At 38.0% G+C, this 13,175-nt stretch overlaps 1 pseudogene; it reads left to right on the top strand.

Annotated features, from left to right (window-relative positions):
• The first annotated feature begins 6,201 nt into the window (after positions 1–6,201).
• On the top strand, positions 6,202–7,814 carry LOC145525208 (alpha-enolase pseudogene; annotated as a pseudogene).
• Positions 7,815–13,175: the final 5,361 nt, after the last annotated feature.

Here is a 13,175-nt window from a genome sequence, read left to right as displayed (position 1 = left end):
TTTAAGCCAAAAAAAAAGTAACACTAACATTTCTAAAAATTAACATTCTGCATTTCTGGAGACTCACTTGTCTCTAGAATGTAAGCATATGACTGACATTTTTACTGATTAGATGCTTCCTTATTGAACTTGGATACAGAAATGAGCAACACCTGGTGGCTGGTATACACTTGTTTTAAGAAGCACACAGGGTGTTTTGTTCTTCAAGGGCAGCTGTGTGACACTTCCATGGGGCGACAAGCCCTGAGAGTCATGTGTGTAGAGCGATGATGACACAGACATTATTGTCCGAGCTGGAGGAGTCCTACACTGTGGTTAGTTGTTTTCTAGATTCCATGCATCTGACTGCTTTGTGCCAAGCTGTGAAGTATCCAGGATTGACTCTCAAGCACTCCTGAAAATGCTCTGCTGCTGCTGCTGCTGCTAAGTCGTTTCAGTCATGTCGACTCTGTGCGACCCCATAGACGGCAGCCCACCGGGCTCTGCCATCCCTGGGATTCTCCAGGCAAGAATACTGGAGTGGGTTGCCGTTTCCTTCTCCAGTGCATGAAAGGGAAAAGTGAAAGTGAAGTCGCTCAGTCGTGTCTGACTCTTAGCGACCCCATGGACTGTAGCCTACCAGGCTCCTCCATCCATGGGATTTTCCAGGCAAGAGTACTGGAGTGGGGTGCCATTGCCTTCTCCGGAAAATGCTCTGAGATGTCTAAAATTATTTAAGAAATCCCCCTCTGCTTAAATAAACTGGAATGGAATCTGTAACAATATTTGCAGATACATAGACTTGTTCCTCCTTTCTTGATTTATCTAATTTGGTAGTGACCATTGGCACCCTGCTCTGAAAAATGGGTTTTTTAGCACACTTATACAATCTCCAACTTATTTCTTCTTACAAACTTTTCAGAAAGGCATGATTCTTTTTTGGTTAGTCTTATATTTTTTAACTGTAAAACTTTCCCCTTAATTCATTATTCAGGAGTGGTATATACTTATTAAGTTTCTTTCAATATAACCTTTTACTCCACAAATATCTCATTAACTGCCAGTCATATCATTTTTTCAGTTGTCAAGACTTAAAACATCATATTCTGCTCTAGCCTTAATGTAAGAATACTGCTATTATTCTGTAAAGATTAAAGATTCTAAAGGTTAAAATCCAAACACTCAGCTTTTTAATTTATGATTTGTTGTATTGGATGTTGTATAAACAGGTATTGCGAATGAACTTGCAGAAATAAGAAAACGTCTGTATCTCAGACGAAAAGAACAGACTTTTGGACTCAGTGGGAGAAGGAGAGCGTGGGATGATTTGAGAGAATAATATTGAAACATGTACATTACCATGTGTAAAATAAATGACCAGCGTATGCTTGATGTGTGATGCAGGGCACCCAAAGCCAGTGCTCTGTGACAACCTAGAGGGATAGGGTGGGGAGGGAGGTGTGTAGGGGTTTCAGGACGGGGATGACACATGTATACTTATGGCCGATTCATGTTGATGTATGGCCAAAACAATCATAATACTGTAAAGTAATTATCCTCCAACTAAAACAAATTTTAAAAAAGATATTAAAAAGAGGATAAAATGTTATTTTATGAAATCATATTTGTAGCACTTAGTATTCCAAGAAAATAAACAATAGATTTCATTTTCTTTTATCATATCACTTGCTCAAAATATTTCTTTTTCTCAATTTGATTCATATTTAAATTGTACCCTTTTCAGTAATGTTTTGTTTTTCAGAGTCTACATTGTCCCTATTTCTCAGATTAAAAAAATATAATTATTTTCCTTGGAAAGATGCAGAGGAAATAAATACTCTCAAAATTTCATGTCTCAAATCATTTCTCTGCCTCATCTTGTCAATATTTAGGTACTTTAAAAATGTGTATACAGATGCATTCCTTAATAATTTTATATCATTTAATCAGAGTTCCTGTGGAGACTCTATACAAAGTCAGTTCTTATTCATTTTAAATAATCAGTCTTTCTTGCTTATTATTTTAGTAAACTTTTTTTCTTGATCTTTGGCTTTCTCAAAGCTTGTTTGTACATATCAACGTATTGTAACCCCTTTCACTCTTCTACTCACTTGTGTCTTTCAATTTGAAGACCACTGATTATTCCTGCCTTTGATAACCCTTCTCTGAGGCAATTATTTCCCTCATCCATTATTGCTCTGATAATCTCAAACTCCTTTCTCATGAAAACTGGAACCCCTATATGCATTGGCCCTGTCTCAACTTTTTTTTCATGTATGTGTATATTTGAGGAGTGTTAGTAGCAATTAGTAACTGTTAATAACTTTTTCTTCCAGTTCTTTTTCTGTCTAAAAAATGTTTTACTACATCTAAGCATTCCATTTTATTGGCTCATTTTAAAAATATTAACCTGTTTATGACTAAAAGTTCAAAAGTTAACTCCTTAATATGTCAAGGCTATTGATATAGTTTTTAAAATTCTCTTCTTAAAATATATTCTTTCACTAAATTACATACTTCTTTTTAACAGTTTTCTAAACTATTTTTCTTGAAATTTCACTTTAGATAATATTGATTTTCCTTTGAAATCTGTTAATTTCTGGATGACAGTCCTTGTTTATAGATAACTGAGGTGAATTTTGTTTGCCATTAGGCAGGCATGTTTCCGTAGAAGGATGCTGACCATAGGGTTTTTTTTTAAATTTTGTTTCTGGTAACTGTTGGTTATAATTACAGGTAGTTGGTTGGATGATGGGGTAGCTAGACAGCACATGGGCAAGTTCTACCTCTGTTATCCAACATATCCAATCCAACCTCAAAAACTGTTCTTTCTTCACAACATCCTTTACCATAAACATGCACTGGATAATTATACATTAAATAGATAGGTATAATTATTTTTCAAACCAAGCTAACTAGGAGACAGCACAAGAACAAAATACACACACACACACACACACACACACACACAGACACACATATGTAATGTAATGTGATGGGCAATATGTAATGTGACAGGGAAGCCTGGCGTGCTGCAGTCCATGGGATCAGAAGGAGTCGGGCACAACTTAGCCACTGAACAACAACATGTAATGTGATAACACATTTATATTTACTTCCTAAGCATTTTATTTCATATGCCACTAACTTTATCTAGTGATTTCTTTCCTAAAAATCTCCAATAAATTTGAAACAAAGTAAATGAAGCTCACAGTTGTTGAAATATGAATTACGTAAAGGAAACTTTATACTAACAACCACTTCTTGATATTTATTTCTTCATTCATTTACCTTTTCATTTATTCTACTAAATTAATATTCCTTTTCTGTACTTGGTACTGAAATGAGTTGTAAGGGGTTGAGGATTGATATTCCTTTAAGTGAGGGAGATTCTGTGTAAATGTTTTGAAAACACGTGGACAGATATAAAATATTACAGATTTTTTAAAAAAGTGATTCTACTGTGAGTGATATACTGAGGGTTGTTCCTGATTATCAGAAGACACTGGGAAATATTGCTCCAAGGGGATCCTTATAAGCATTTTGTAACATTGATGTTATAATGTTAGACATCTTGTCTGATTTATGTTGTGCTTTGTATGTGCTCAGTCGTGTCCAACTCATTGAGACCCCATAGACTGTAGCCCACCAGGCTCCTCTGTAAAATCCATGGGATTTTACAGGCAAGAATGTTGTAGTGGGTTATCATTTGCTTCTCCAGGAGACCTTCCTGACCCAGAGATCAACCCCGCATCACCTGTGTCTCCTGTGATGCGGGCAGATTCTCCACCCTTTGAGCCACAGGGAAAGCCCAATAGCAGGTTCTATTTTAAGCTTTGAATAGCTATTAACATTTAGAATTTACAGATAGATAATAGAGAGTTGGACTATGAAGAGAGCTGAGCGCTGAAGAATTGATGCTTTTGAACTGTGGTGTTGCAGGAGACTCTTGCGAGTCCCTTGGACTGCAAGGAGATCCAACCAGTCCATCCTAAAGGAGATCAGTCCTGGGTGTTCATTGGAAGGACTGATGTTGAAACTGAAACTCCAATACTTTGGCCGCCTCATGCGAAGAGTTGACTCATTGGAAAAGACCCTAATGCTGGGAAGGATTGGGGGCAGGAGGAGAAGGGGATAACAGAGGATGAGATGGTTGGATGGCATCACTAACTCGATGGACATGGGTTTGGGTAAACTCCGAGAGTTGGTGATAGACAGGGAGGCCTGGCATGCTGCGATTCATGGGGTCGCAAAGAGTCGGACACGACTGAGCAACTGAACTGAACTGAACTGAACTGAATAGATAAAATAATCAAGTCTGATTATCCTTGACCCTCATACACAGATCACTTTATCTGCAAAGCCTGTGCTTCTTCAGCATTATGGTTATCTGGTGTAAGAGTCATTTCTTGATCACTGTCCTATGAAATTTAAAGGTAATTAGTGGGGGAACCTGATTTCTTTTATCAAAATTGTTTCTTAGTAAGTTGCTTCTTAATTAGAGATTTGTTTCATTTAGGTGAATGTGTGGCAATTAAGCAATACAAACCAATATTTAGGCTCATAAATCCCTATCAGAAACTATAAAAAATTCAAAGTACACTTCAATAACTCAATTGTATACAAGTCTACAATATAATTAAGTTACAGTATTCTCTACCACAGAAAGATTTTTTTAAACTAAAGTATAGTTGATTTTTGACATTGCATTAGTTTCAAGTGTACATCAAAGTGATTCAGTTATCTTCTTCAGATTATATTCCATTATAGGTTATTTCAAGATATTGAATATAGTTTCCTGTGCTATATTGTAAATTCTTGTTGCTTATCTATATATAGTAGTTTATATCTATTAATATCATACTCCTAATTCATTCCTCCTTTCTTCTCTCTCCTCTTTGGTAAACATAAGTTTGTTTTCTATGTCTATGAGTCTGTTTCTGTTTTGTCTATAGACTCATTTGTGTTATTTCTTAGATTCCACACATAAGTAACATCATAGAGTATTTGTCTTTCTCTATCTGACTTATTTCAGTAAGCATTATGTTCTAAGTCCATCCATGCTGCTGCAGATAATAATATTTCTTTCTTTTCTATGGCTGAGTAATATTCCATTCACACTGTTAAGCCATTTATTTATTGATGGCTACTTGATTATTCCATTTCTCGGCTCTTGTAAATAGTGCTGCACTAAACTTGGGGTTCAAGTATCCTTTTGGATTAGGCTTTTATTTTTTTTCTGGATATATAACCAGGAATGAGATTGCTGGATCATATGGCGGCTCCATTTCTAGCTTTTTAAGAAACCTCCACACTGTATTCTATACACTCCTGCCATCAGTGTAGGACAGTTCTCTTTTCTCAAGACTCTCCCCAGTATTTATTATTTGTAGACTTTTTTATGATAGCCACTCTGAATGGTGTGGAAGGATACCTCATTGTGGTTTAGATATGCATTTCTGTAATAATTAGTGATATTGAGCATCTCTTCTTGTGCTTGTTAGCCATCTACATGTCCTTTTTGGAAAAATGTCTGTTTATGTCTTCTGTCCATTTTTGATTAGTTTGGGTTTTTTTGGTATTTAATTGTATTAGCTGTTTGTATATTATGGATATTAACCCCTTGTCTGTCACATCATTTGCAAATATTTTCTCCTGTGATTTAGTTTGTCAAAAATTATATATTTTAAGTGTTCTTTATGTAGCTATGTCTTCTTAATCCCTACCCTTTCAAAGTCTGTGGTTGGTACTGATTATCTCATCTATCTTGTAACAAAGATTATATGAGGAAACTTTGTAAACTGTAATATTTGCATCAAATTGATAGTGTTTAGAAACTGGTTTTTTTCCTCATGTTCAATAACTAAAGAAGTGATCTCAATATTATCCAGTTGATGCCAAACATATAAACAAGGAGTATGTTTTTGACAACATAAATAAAGCTTTCAAAAATAGTACACACCTTCCATTGAAGTTTATCTTATGAGATATCTGGTATTTAAAAAAACTGATATTTGTGCTGTTTGATTAGCATTGTAGTTCATGTGTAATATAGGAGAATATAATCAATGATTTAATTCAGAACTTTGGGTTAAAATGAGTGGGATTTCTTGAATAGAGTTAGCAATCTGGAGTTCCATTTCTTTATATGACCTTATTTTATCTAGCACACTTTTTATTTTATAGTAAAATGAGAAGCTAAGCAAGAATAATAGTGACATTATGTTGAATATAAATAAAGGCAAGGTAAATTTTAGAAGAAAATAAATATGAATATGGGTGATACTGAAATAGAGTTCACCATAAAGTTTATATCATAATATGTTATTCAAACTTATGAGTTTCCTGTTCCTATACAAATAATTTTTACTTTCACATAGATAATTAAAATGGATTCTCTTTGTTGTGTGAGTTTCATTTTTCCTTGATTCCAAATTAGTTGCCTTAGAGGGATGATTCCTTTTTCTGAGACAAAACAGAATTCACCATCTTTCTTTTTCCTCTTTCGAGTAGGCTGAAATTTTAAAATGCCCTTTTAGTTTAGCCACTACTAATTTCACCTATGATAGCTTTAAAATATGCAAAACATTGGAAAGACTCATTAAGAATAAAGAAGTTTGTATTTAGATAAACTAGAATATTGATTCTGGAAAATATATATAAATACATATAATCTTTAATTAAGGTGATTTTTGTTTGCATTTAATAAATAGTATCATGTGAGCAATTAAGCTTGAACAAAAAAATCTTCAGACATTTGTTGTACTCAAAATTGTGACTTGTGTTTTACTTATTGGACTAAACACTAATTTGTTCTGTTAACTTTATAAAATTCCTTTAGATAATACTCTTGGCCTATACTATTGAGGAAACTATCTGTACCAACTTAATTTGGGGAGGGACCCTGGCCATCTGTAAAGCTAGGGTTTTGAGAAGGGGAGTCCCATACCTCCACATTGCTGATGTGACTGACAATTTGAAAGTCATCCTGTCAGTTCCAGCTTCCAGTGTGGTCAGTGGTGGTTCTCATACTGGAAACAAGTTGGCCACACAGGAGTCTCTGATCCTCTCCTTTGGTGGAACAAACTTCAGGGAAGCCATGCACATTGGAGCGGAGGTTTACAACAACCTGAAGAACATCATCAAAAAGAAATATGGGAAAGATGCCACCAATGTGGAGGGTGAAGGCAAATTTGCTTCTGGGGAGTAAAGAAGCTCCAGAGGTGCTGAAGAATGAGCTCAGGACAGCTGGTGTACCCATGAGGTTGTCACTGGCATGGACTTCACTGCCTTTCAGTTCTTGAGGTCAGGGAAGTATGACCTGGATGTCAAGTCTCCCAGCAGTCTCAGCAGGTACACCCACCTGACCAGTTGTCAGACCCTTATAAGTCCTTCATCAAGAACTACCCAGCGTTGTCTATCAAAGACCTTTTTAACCAAAATGACTGGGAAAATTGGCAGAAGTTCACTGCTAGGACAGGAATCCAGATGGTGGGGAATGGTCTCTCAGTGACCAGCCTGAAGCAGATTTCCAAGACTGTGGTTGAAAAATCATGCAACTACCTCCTGCTCACAGTGTACCAGATCGGCTCATAGCCAAGTCTCTTTGGGTGTGCAAGCTGGCCCAGTCCAGTAGGGGGGGCGTCATGGTATCTCATAACTCTGGGGAAACTGAAGGTATCTTCACTGCCAACCTCGTGGGAGAGACCTGCTCTGGGCAGATCAAGACTGATGTACCTTGCCTATCCCAGTGCTTTACCACGTACAACCAGATGCTCATAACTGCTGCAGAACTGGGCAGCAAGGCTAAATTTGCTAGCAAGAGCTTCAGATAAGCCGAATAAGCTTGGGGCAGGGGAGCACCGAAGTCTTTCAGTCATTAGTTGGCTGGTTAGAATGTTGTTCTTGATGTTTGCACAGATAGTTCAAGATCGCCCTTGATACTTACAGGGGCTTCTGATAGTTAACTCCTTTCTATTATTCCTGTATTGTTCTCTCACTGCATCCTTAGAACTGCTTCAGAAGCCAAGTTGACCATCTGAAATCCTGTTGGAAACTTTAGTTCTATAATCATGTCATTAACCCAAATCATTGTTTTTCTCATCTCTCTTCCCACCAACTATTTGGACTCATGAGTATCTATAGTATAATCTCTGAGGTGTCCACAGGCAATACCATACTTAGTGGTTTTATGTGTAAAATAAAAAGACCTCAGTGACCAGTAAAAAGAAATTAATGTATCAGAAAGAATAATTAATTAATAAAAGTTAACATATGAGGAAAAATTTATATCCCTTTATTTTACTCTTATAACATAATAATATATTCTTTTTGGTGAACAAAGAAACATTCAAATTAAGCAATTTTTACAAAGTAATGAGAAAAGTTTAATTATGTTTTGAGATATAATGATTTGCATGCACAACTGTGAGATCTTAATTTTTGTTCTTTTTATTTTTTTTTATTGTGAGTCATAACATACATACAGTAACATATATCAAACAGTAAGAAGTACAACTTAAGGCTTTTCTCACAGATACATCTGTAATCACAAATAGATCAAGAACAAAACTTTTCCAGCATTCTACAAGCCCCTTGCATGCCTTTTCCAATCCCAACTCCCTATTTCTTTCTCTAAACATTATCCTGAACTCTAGCACAATGCAATAGTTTTGGCTGCTTTGTACTTTATCTTCCTGGAGTTATATAGCATGTACTCATTTGGATCTGACTTCAGTTATTTGGCATAATGTTTGTGTGAACCATCCCCACTTTTGAGTGGTTTTAGTTACTTTAGTTCATATATTTTCATGGCTATATAATGTCTCATTCCAAAATTTATATATCCCTTGCTTATGAACTTTTAGGTTATTCTGAGTTTAGGCTATTATGAAGAAAGTTGTAAAATGTTAAAAAAAAAAATCTTGACTGTAAAGCAATGATGGATGTGCATGTATTTCTCCTGTGTTAGAATTTAATTAATTAATTAAGCTCTATTGCTAACACAGATACAAATCCTAGGATTTCAGGAATATCAAGAGTTGGGAGGTTCTGTACACTGAGTTGGAACTTGAAAAATATATTCCCCAGGAATCAAAATGAACATAGTAAAAGCATAGCCCTTAAAGGAATTGCCATCAAACTTTGAAACACCTCCATCCCTAAAATTGGCTTAATAAAATTCATTGATCAAAATCAATTACAAAATTATTAGCACAAGCATAGCTGATGAAACAACTCAGAAAACAACAAAAATGTTCTGTCCTTAGTCTTCCTTGTGCTTAAAGCTTTGTTATAATGAAAGGAATATCCATAGTAGCAGGCTTGGTAAATATGCCTGGGCCCAGGAAGAACTCCTTCTCATTGAATCTATAATAGATACTGTGACTGCTGAATGCTCAACAGATTAGCAGTAGGGACTTAAGTGAAGCCTTTGGTAAGGCACCATCCTTTGAGCAACTCAGTTAGCCACCCAGGGATAGATTGATTACTCTGGATCCTTTCCATCCTCAAAGGGTAAATAATTTATCCTCATGCTGGATTGATACATATTCTGGATGACCAAGGAGACTTTAAATTTCCCCTCAGCTTAACAGATTTAGACAAGTTTCTTCTAACGACAGACCCCTGACCTGCTTTTTCTTAGAGCATTTACTTCAGAAAACTTTCTGGACTGTAAATTCTTGTCCTGTTCCTTTGAAATGTATGTAAATCTGCTTCTAACTTCTTGTCAGTTTTATAGCTCAGGAAATGTCTTTCTCAAGGACCTGGGAACCATCTCTTTGAAATGTAAACATCAAAGGAGATAACACCCCAATTTCCGAGTCTCTGAGGGAGAGTGGGAGCCTAACTTCATGAGGCAACACTTAACAAACACAAATAGCCTAATTAAAGAGAAAAAGATTTGCAAACTCAGGAAAAATTCAATGTGCTGGACACATACCTTAGATCAACCCTACCCACAAAGTCCTCCAATACTTTTCCAGTAGCTCATCCCAATGTTTATAATCTTTCCCATCTTTTATAACAGTGGAGATGAATTCAGTCTTTCTCTTTATTGAAATAGTCTTGAAAAAGGTCGTTGGGGCCTGTTTAACTTTGTCTGGTGCAGATTTTGCTTTGACAAAGGTGTGGCTTTTCCTTGTCTGTCTGCACTGTCTTGGCCAGAAAATCTACTCCTGGGCTAGCAAATTGATTTCTTATAATGGGATTATGAATAGTACCTTAGAAATGCAATGAAAACTATGGAGAAGATGGTGCAATAATTAGCAAAATGTCCATGAAAGTCTTTGACCCTAATACTCTTAATATTCCCTATAGATGGAACACCTTTGTCTGAGTACCGTCTCTCTATTGCTACTAGTGATGCAATTGATTTATTTTTGCCTCATTGAGCAACTTCTGGCCTCTGCATTAGAGGTCCTGATTCTGAGGGGAGGGGTATGTTTACACTGGAACATATGAAGGATTTCGCTAAACTTAAATTTATTGACTCAATTAAGTTACATTGGGGCTTCCCTGGTGGCTCAGTGGTAAAGAACCTGTCTGCCAATGCAGGAAACCTGGGTTTGATCCCTGGGTTGAGAAGATCCTCTGGAAAAGGATTGGCAACCCACTCCAGCATTCTGGCTTGGGAAATACAAGGCTCCCATAGACAGGGGAGCCTGAGGGGTGTAGTCCATGGGGTCACAAAAGAGTTGGACACACCTTAGTGACTAAGTGACAGCAACAAGCAGTTTTACATTGAGTCTCAGGCCAGCAAAACAAGGAACAGAAATGGAGTTACTCTGCTGGCAGGGATAACTGATCACAGTTTTCATGAGATCAGGTGGCTGCTGTGTGTTGGGACAGGGAGACATATGGAGCTAAGGAGATTTCCTACGGTACCTCTGAATGCTTTTACTGAGTTAAAACCTTACATGCCAGTTGCAGAAAGTACAATCTGACAAAGACGTGGTAATCAAAGGATCAAAACTCTCAGGCATGAAGCTATGATTTATTTCACAGGAAAAGCACTCTTGTCAGCTGAAGTGCTGACTCAAGTTGAGGGAAATCTAGTATGAGAAGTAAAAGAGGAAGATAAAGGGTATGAGCTGTGGGCAGCCTCAGGACCAGTTACAGAGGTAGGGTTCCTTATTCACCATTACTTGTAATTTGTTGGTTTTTGTTTTGTTTTTAAATTGTGACCAACCTTTAAGAAGCAGTGACATTAATACAACTGTGCATTTAATGTAGGGCCTGAGGAAGACCTGAACAATATAAAGTGAAGACATTTATTGCCGTGCCCTTCCCAATACTGCAAGTAGCTCCCTATATTGTGACTAGCCTCCAAAGTCTCCAAGTGTGAATCTCTGCCTCCTGGGTTGATAGGACATTTTCTAGAAGTGTTGGGAATGATCAGGGGATTCAGATCACTCTGGGAGTTGATGGCTAAATATATAACTCGCTTCCTCTCAAGTGAGAGAATTTGAAGTTGTGATCTTATACCACTTTTTAGAATTTCCCTAGGGGATTAAATTCCATTAGCCCAGCATGATAGCTGACAGAAATGCACATTTGATGGCTGTCTTTTCTTCCCTATGGTTTTCTCACATTTCCACCAGTGACATTTGTACTCCAAAATAATTATTTTCAGGCAAGTTTTTTTAATCTGACTATCTGCTTCTGTCTGGGCCGGGGGCCGGGGGCAGCGGCCAACAGGGCCTAGGCTGGGCCTGGGGCCGAGGGCCAGGGGTGGCAGCCGAGAGGGGCTAGGCCAGGCAGGGGGCCGGGGAAGGCGGCCGACAGGGCCTAGGCCGGGCCGGGGGCTGGGGCCGGCGGCAGCGGCAGCGGCGGCGAGAGGAATTACCCAAGGCCCAAGGTAAGAGAAACCCAAGTAAGACGGTAAGTGTTGCAAGAGTGCATCAGAGGGCAGACACACTAAAACTAAAATTACAGAAAACTGGCTAATCTGATCACACGGACCACAGCCTTGTCTATCTCAATGAAACTAAGCCATGCCATGTGAGGCCACCCAAGACGGATGGGTCATGGTGGAGACGTCTGACAGATTGTGGTCCACTGGAGAAGGGCATGGCAAACCACTTCAGTATTCTTGCCTTGAGAACCCCATGAACAGTATGAAAAGGCAAAACGATAGGACACTGAAAGATGAACTCCCCAGGTCAGTAGGTGCCCAATATGCTAATGGAGATCAGTGGAGAAATAACTCCAGAAAGAATGATGGGATGAAGCCAAAGCAAAAAAGATACCCAGTTATGAATGTGACAGGTGATAGACGCAAAGTCCGATGCTGTAAAGAGCAATATTGCATAGGAACCTGGAATGTTAGGTCCATGAATCAAGGCAAACTGGAATTGGTCAAACAGGAGATGGCAAGAGTGAACGTCGACATTCTAGGAATCAGCGAACTAAGATGGACTGGAATGGGTGAATTTAACTCAGATGACCATTATATCTACTACTGTGGGCAAGAATCCCTTAGAAGAAATGGAGTAGCCATCATGGTCAACAGAAGAGTCCAAAATGCAGGACTTGGATGCAATCTCAAAAACGACAGAATGATCTCTGTTCGTTTCCAAGGCAAACCATTCAATATCACGGTAATCCAAATCTATGCCCTGACCAGTAACGCCGAAGAAGCTGAAGTTGAACGGTTCTATGAAGACCTACAAGACCTTCTAGAACTAACACCCAAAAAAGATGTCCTTTGCATTATAGGGGACTGGAATGCAAAAGTAGGAAGTCAAGAAACACCTGGCGTAACAGGCAAGTTTGGCCTTGGAGTACAGAATGAAGTAAGGCAAAGGCTAATAGAGTTTTGCCACGAGAACTCACTGGTAATAGCAAACACCCTATTCCAACAACACAGGAGAAGACTCTACACGTGGACATCACCAGACGGTCAACACTGAAATCAGATTGATTATATTCTTTGCAGCCAAAGATGGAGAAGCTCTATACAGTCAGCAAAAACAAGGAGCAGACTGTGGCTCAGATCATGAACTGCTTATTGCCAAATTTAGACTTAAATTGAAGAAAGTAGGGAAAACCACTAGACCATTCAGGTATGACCTAGATCAAATCCCTTATGAGTATACAGTGGAAGTGACAAATAGATTTAAGGGACTAGACCTGATAGACAGAGTGCCTGATTATCTATGCACAGAGGTTCGTGACATTGTACAGGAGACAGG

The sequence above is a fragment of the Giraffa tippelskirchi genome, chromosome 11, assembly GCF_054371585.1.
Source record: "Giraffa tippelskirchi isolate mGirTip1 chromosome 11, T2T-mGirTip1v1.2.pri, whole genome shotgun sequence".
NCBI lineage: Eukaryota > Metazoa > Chordata > Mammalia > Artiodactyla > Giraffidae > Giraffa > Giraffa tippelskirchi.
This window is presented reverse-complemented; position numbering and strand designations above follow the sequence as displayed.